A 6,527-nucleotide genomic window follows, 5' to 3' on the forward strand; every position below is an offset into this window, starting at 1 on the left:
GTAGAATACTTCTATGCCTTGTCTTGCCATTTTAAGTTCCTGTAGCATGTTGCTTCCTTGCTCTGAACATTGCTACCTGATGCTGTTTCAGCCATGTTTAGTATTTTCACCAAGTCTGTGAACCTGTTATCTTTTGCACTTTTGCCATGCTTGTTTGAGCCTGTTATGTTGTGAACTAGCCGTAGCTCAGTGTTCATCTTTTTTCAAGCCTCTCCTGTAGATTACCTCCATATGCTTTGTTGCTACGTTGGAGTGCTGTAGCAGTGTTACTTGTTGCATTCTAAGTGCTATCATGCTGTTAATCGCAGATTCGTGTCATTCTTGTTTTGCTTGCCATTTGCAAACCATGCATCCGTTTCCGGTGATCTTTATATCGATTTCAACCGAAATCATCTCATCTTTCCAGTGGCATGCTTGGTTTGCCAAGTTACTGCCTTGTTCATCATTTTTCGTCCGGAGCACGCATATGCATCGCATATCATATCTTGCATATCATTCATGTATTGCATCATGTTGCTTGTGCATTCCCCGTGATTGATTGTGGTTCCGTTGCTTGTGTTCTTGTTTTGGGTAGAGCCGGGAGACAAGTTCGTGAATGAGGAACCTGTTGAGTACGCTTACGAGGATCAAGCTTTCGACAACTCTGAGAACCTTGCAGGCAAGATGACCATACCCTCGAAATCACTTCTATCTTTGCTTTGCTAGTTGTTCTTTCTATTGCCATGCTGCGCTACCTACCGCTTTCTATATCATGCCTCCCATATTGCCATGTCAGCCTCTAACCATCCTTTCCTAGCAAACCGTTGTTTGGCTAAGTTACCGCTTTTGCTCAGCCCTTCTTATAGCGTTGCTAGTTGCAGGTGAAGTTGAAGTTTGTTCCATGTTGGAACATGGATATGTTGGGATATCACAATATCTCTTATTTAATTAATGCATCTATATATTGGGTAAAGGGTGGAAGGCTCGGCCTTATGCCTGGTGTTTTGTTCCACTCTTGCCGCCCTAGTTTCTGTCATACCGGTATTACGTTCCTTGAGTTTGCGTTCCTTACGCGGTTGGGTGATTTATGGGACACCCTTGACAGTTCGCCTTGAATAAAACTCCTCCAGCAAGGCCCAACCTTGGTTTTACCATTTGCCACCTAAGCCTTTTTCCCCCGGGTTTCGCGAGCCCGAGGGTCATCTTTATTTTAAACCCCGGACCAGTGCTCCTTCGAGTGCTGGCCCAAACTGGGCGATGTCCGGCGCCCCCTGGGCAACCAGGGTCTATGCCAACCCGATGTCTTGCCCATCCGGTGTGCCCTGAGAACGAGTTATGTGCAGCTCCTATCAGGATTTGTCGGCACATTCGGGTGGCTTTGCTAGTCTTGTTTTACCATTGTCGAAATGTCTTGTAAACCGGGATTCCGAGACTGATCGGGTCTTTCCGGGAGAAGGTTTATCCTTCGTTGACCGTGAGAGCTTATGATGGGCTAAGTTGGGACACCCCTGTAGGGTATTATCTTTCGAAAGCCGTGCCCGCGGTTATGAGGCAGATGGGAATTTGTTAATGTCCGGTTGTAGAGAACTCGTCACTTGACTTAATTAAAATACATCAACCGCGTGTGTAGCCGTGATGGTCTCTTCTCGGCGGAGTCCGGGAAGTGAACACGGTTTGAGTTATGCATGACGTAAGTAAGAGTTCAGGATCACTTCTTGGTCATTACTAGTTGACGACCGTTCCGTTGCTTCTCTTCTCGCTCTCATTTGCGTATGTTAGCCACCATATATGTTTAGTGCCTGCTGCGGCTCCACCTCATTACACCATCCTTTCCTATAAGCTTAAATAGTCTTGATCTCGCGGGTGTGAGATTGCTGAGTCCACGTGACTCACAGATTCTACCAAAACAGTTGCAGGTGCCGACGATGCCAGTGCAGATGATGCAATCAACCTCAAGTGGGAGTTCGACGAGGAACGTGGTCGTTACTATGTTTCTTTTCCTGATGATCAGTAGTGGAGCCCAGTTGGGACGATCGGGGATCTAGCATTTGGGGTTATCTTATTTTCATTTGGATTTGACCGTAGTCGGTCTATGTGTGGATTTTGGATGGTGTATGAATTATATTTATGTATTGTGTGAAGTGGCGATTGTAAGCTAACTCTCGTTATCCCATTCTTGTTCATTACATGGGTTTGTGTGAAGATGACCCTTCTTGCGACAATACCACAATGCGGTTATGCCTCTAAGTCGTGCCTCGACACGTGGGAGATATAGCCGCATCGTGGGCGTTACAAGTTGGTAATCAGAGCCATCCTCGACTTAGGAGCCCCTGCTTGATCGAATCGCTGGCGTTGTTGAGTCTAGAACAAAAATGTTTTGAGTCTTAGGATTATATATATCGGAGAGTAGGATTCTTTTTACTCCTCAGTCCCTTCGTCGCTCTGGTGAGGCCTCCTGACGTAGAAGTTTTGACTCTTCTCTCCTCAAATTTCACTAATTTTTTTTAGGATCGCGCGGGTATCTTGGAATCGTTCCGATGGTTTTGTGACGAGAACATTGTTCTTGGTGCCTCCTGACATTTAGGGGTTGTGGTAGTGTCCCGGGGAGTTGAGCTCCGAGGTGTTGTCGTCACAATTTTATCGTTGCAATTCTGAAATACCTGAGTTTCGCCGACATCGAAATCTCTTTTATGCAGTTGTTGGTGAGATCACCTCGACGCCACCCAGTACTGGGGCGGGAGTTCGGGAGTATTGCCATAACTCGTATAACGGATGCTTTTCGAAGGTTGAGGTAAACGATTTCCGAAGGTTTCTTGGTTATGTGTTGACGGATGGATACAGCTGGATCTAGGGATTGCTAGTTTGGGTGATATATTTTGTGTCCCCTGTATCCCCAACACCAAATTGCATAACCAGAATGTTTCGGGAGTTTATAAGTGGGAATTCAAGTAGCTCCTAGGATATCTTTCCGACAGACGCATGATATGAGATTGGGGTTCGACGTCTAGTGGTCCGCCTTTTCACGGTTGGTTTTACAGTGGTCTCGTAGTGTCTTAAAGAGTCCTTGGCTATGCCGACTCGGGGATGCTTCGTATGTCATGTGCACTGCCTTGTACATGATGGTGTTGTATGATTGAGCCCGTGTGGGCCCCACCACGAAAACTTCGGACGAAATCTTTATCATATGTTTGTTCCGGCTTATTCTGCAAGCCAATACTTTGTTTTGTTTTGAATTGTGATATTCGAGTTGCTTCGAAGTCAAATGTTGATTCCATACCTTTTTCTAAGTGGCTTCTCAACTTATGGAAGTGTGATGATTTACTATGGAATTCATTCGTTCATCCTCGTTCGAATGTTTATTGTCAAGACTATATGTTGCAATTTCTATCCGTTGATTCTTCTTGTCTATTTGTCTATCAAGATGCTAACGGATGTCACCCTCTTCAGGATGGCTCCGCCAACGTGTCAGAATCCGGAACGCAATGAAGGGAGTCAGGCGAACCCTCCGCCACCACCTCCGCCTCCGGAGGCATGGCAAGCTATCATGGCAGCCACCAACGCCAATGCTCAGATGATTCTGCAACTCTTGCAAGAACGCACCCAAGGGCAAGGCAATCAAGGAAATCAAGGTCAAGGCAACAATCAGCCTCACTTCGCTACCCTCAACTAGTTTCTCGCAAATCAGCCCAAGTCTTTCAGCTACTGTGTCGAGGCCACAGATGCCGATGATTGGCTCGTGGACATCAACAAGCATTTTGAATGTAGCAATGTCAGGCCTGAGGACCATGTCAAGTTCGCTTCTTTTCAGCTGAAGGATCAAGCTGCTGATTGGTATCAACAATACAAAGATTCCAGAGGAGGTCGTGTGATCACTTGGACTGACTTCTGTCGGGACTTCAAAGCGCACCACATTCCACAAAGTGTTGTTGAGAGTAAGCGTGAGGAGTTCCGCAATCTCAAGCAAGGCAACATGTCTGTGTATCAATTCAACATCCAGTTTCAGAAACTTGCTCGCTTCGCTAAACAAGACGTTCCTGATGAAAAGAGCATGATCTATCACTTCAGAGGTGGCCTTAGAGAGGATCTGCAGTTAGCTCTCGTTCTTGTTGAGCCTACTCAGTTTGATCAATTCTATAACATGGCACAGAAGCAAGAGGCTGCTCAGCTCAAGTGTGAGGCTTCTAAGAAGAGAGTCAGAGACGCAGTTCAGTCTTCTTCTTCCTCACTAGTGGCTGCTAAGCAACAGAAGTTCTGGTTGCCTCCTCCTCCTCCGTTTCGTTAGCCTTACCAGCAGAAGAACAAAGGTGGCCATGATCTTCCCACTCTTCCAACTCTGGCTATAAGAACAAGTCTCAGAATCAAGCTCCAAGGCCGAATGCTCCTTATCATCGTCCACTCTCAGAGGTGACTTGCAACAAGTGTCAGCAGAAAGGTCACTATGCTAACAAATGCTTCAACCAAAGGCGTCTTCCGCCTCCTCCTCCTGTCAGATCTTCCAGCAATGCAGTGGTCAAGCATAATCCCAAGTCTGCAAAGGTGAACATGATGAATGCAGCTCAAGCAGAGGAATCTACTGATGTGATAATGGGTAATCTCTCAGTTAATGATATTCCTGCAAAAGTTCTTTTTGATACTGGTGCATCTATTTCTTTCATATCAAGACCTTTTGCATCCATGAACAATTTGCATACTATTGATCTGCCTAAGCCGATAGCGGTTTCCTCTCCGGGATTATTCATGAATACCAAAATGATGGCTCCGGATGTTTCTATCAAGATGGGCAACTATAAATTTTTATCTTCTCCAATGGTTCTTGGTGACTCGGATATTGATCTAATTCTCGGGATGGACTGGCTTTCTAAGCATGAGGCTCAACTTGATTGTGCTGCCAGGGAAATTCAATTGACACACTCTTCTGAGGATGTTATTATTTATGCCGCTCGTGATGAAACCATTCGGTTATTTTCTCTCAATGAGAAGGGCGAATTGAATGCCATCTCTCAGATTCCAGTCGTTTGTGAGTACCAAGATGTCTTTCCAGAAGAGCTTCCGGGTATGCCTCCTCACCGGCAGTTGAGTTCGTTATCGATCTTGAGCCCGGCACTGAACCCGTTTGCAAGCGTCCATACAAGCTTGGACCCAAGGAGTTGAAGGAATTGAAGAAACAGCTCGATGAACAAGAGCGTCTGGGTTTGATCAGACCGAGTTCTTCTCCATGGGGTTGTGTTGTTCTTTTTGTCCAGAAGAAGGATGGCACGGAACGACTTTGTGTCGACTACCGTCCATTGAACAAGAAGACAATCAAGAACAAGTATCCACTTCCCAACATCAATGAGCTATTCGAGCAACTCAAAGGTGCTAAAGTATTCTCCAAGCTTGACCTTCGTATGGGTTATCATCAGATTCACATTCGTGAAGAAGATATTCCCAAGACAGCATTCAGAACAAGCTTTGTTTCTTATGAATATACTGTCATGTCTTTCGGCCTTGTCAATGCTCCTCCAACATTCTCTCGGATGATAAATTTCATCTTCAACCCCTATACCAATGAATTCGTCCTGGTGTATCTTGATGATATCTTGGTCTTCTCCAAGAATAAGAAGGATCATGCCAAACATTTGCGATTGGTGCTCGACAAACTCAGAGAGTATCAATTTTATGCGAAGTTTTCCAAATGTGAGTTTTGGCTTGATGAAGTTCTTTACCTTGGTCACATCATCTCTGCCAAGGGCATCGCTGTTAATCCCGAGAAGGTGTCCGCAATTGTGAATTGGGAACCTCCTCAGAATGTCAAGCAGCTTCGCAGTTTTCTTGGCCTTGCAAGCTATTGCCGAAGATTCGTTGAGAATTTCTCTAAGATTGCAAAGCCTCTTTCCAACCTCCTCCAGAAGCATGTGAAGTATGTCTGGTCTCCTGAGTGTGACGTTGCTTTCAACACTCTCAAAGAGAAACTAGTCACAGCTCCTGCCTTAACCCCTCCTGACGAATCCAAGCCATTTGAAGTTTTCTGTGATGCTTCTCTTCAAGGTCTCGGTGCTGTGTTAATGCAAGAGAAGAAAGTTGTGGCCTATACCTCTCGTCAGTTGAAGCCCAATGAAAAGAACTACCCCACTCACGATCTTGAGTTGGCGGCAGTTGTCCATGCATTAATAACGTGGAGACATCCCTTGTTGGGAAGAAAAGTGGACATATTAACCGATCACAAGAGTCTCAAGTACATCTTCACTCAGCCCAACCTCAACCTCAGGCAAACTCGATGGGTCAAAATGATTCAAGAGTACAATCCGAGTATTGAATATACTCCAGGCAAAGCCAATGTCATTCCAGATGCTTTGAGCAGGAAGGCTTATTGCAACAGCTTAATTCTCAAGCCATTCCAACCGGATCTTTGTGAAGCTTTCCGCAAGCTGAATCTCCAAGTTGTTCCTCAAGGCTTTCTTGCCAACCTCATAGTCTCTCCTACTTTGGAAGATCAAATTCGTGAGGCGCAGATCCTGGATACCATGGTGAAGAAGGTGAAACGTGGTATCGACAAGGGTCTTTCCAAA

Source organism: Aegilops tauschii, chromosome 6 (genome assembly GCF_002575655.3).
Source record: "Aegilops tauschii subsp. strangulata cultivar AL8/78 chromosome 6, Aet v6.0, whole genome shotgun sequence".
NCBI lineage: Eukaryota > Viridiplantae > Streptophyta > Magnoliopsida > Poales > Poaceae > Aegilops > Aegilops tauschii.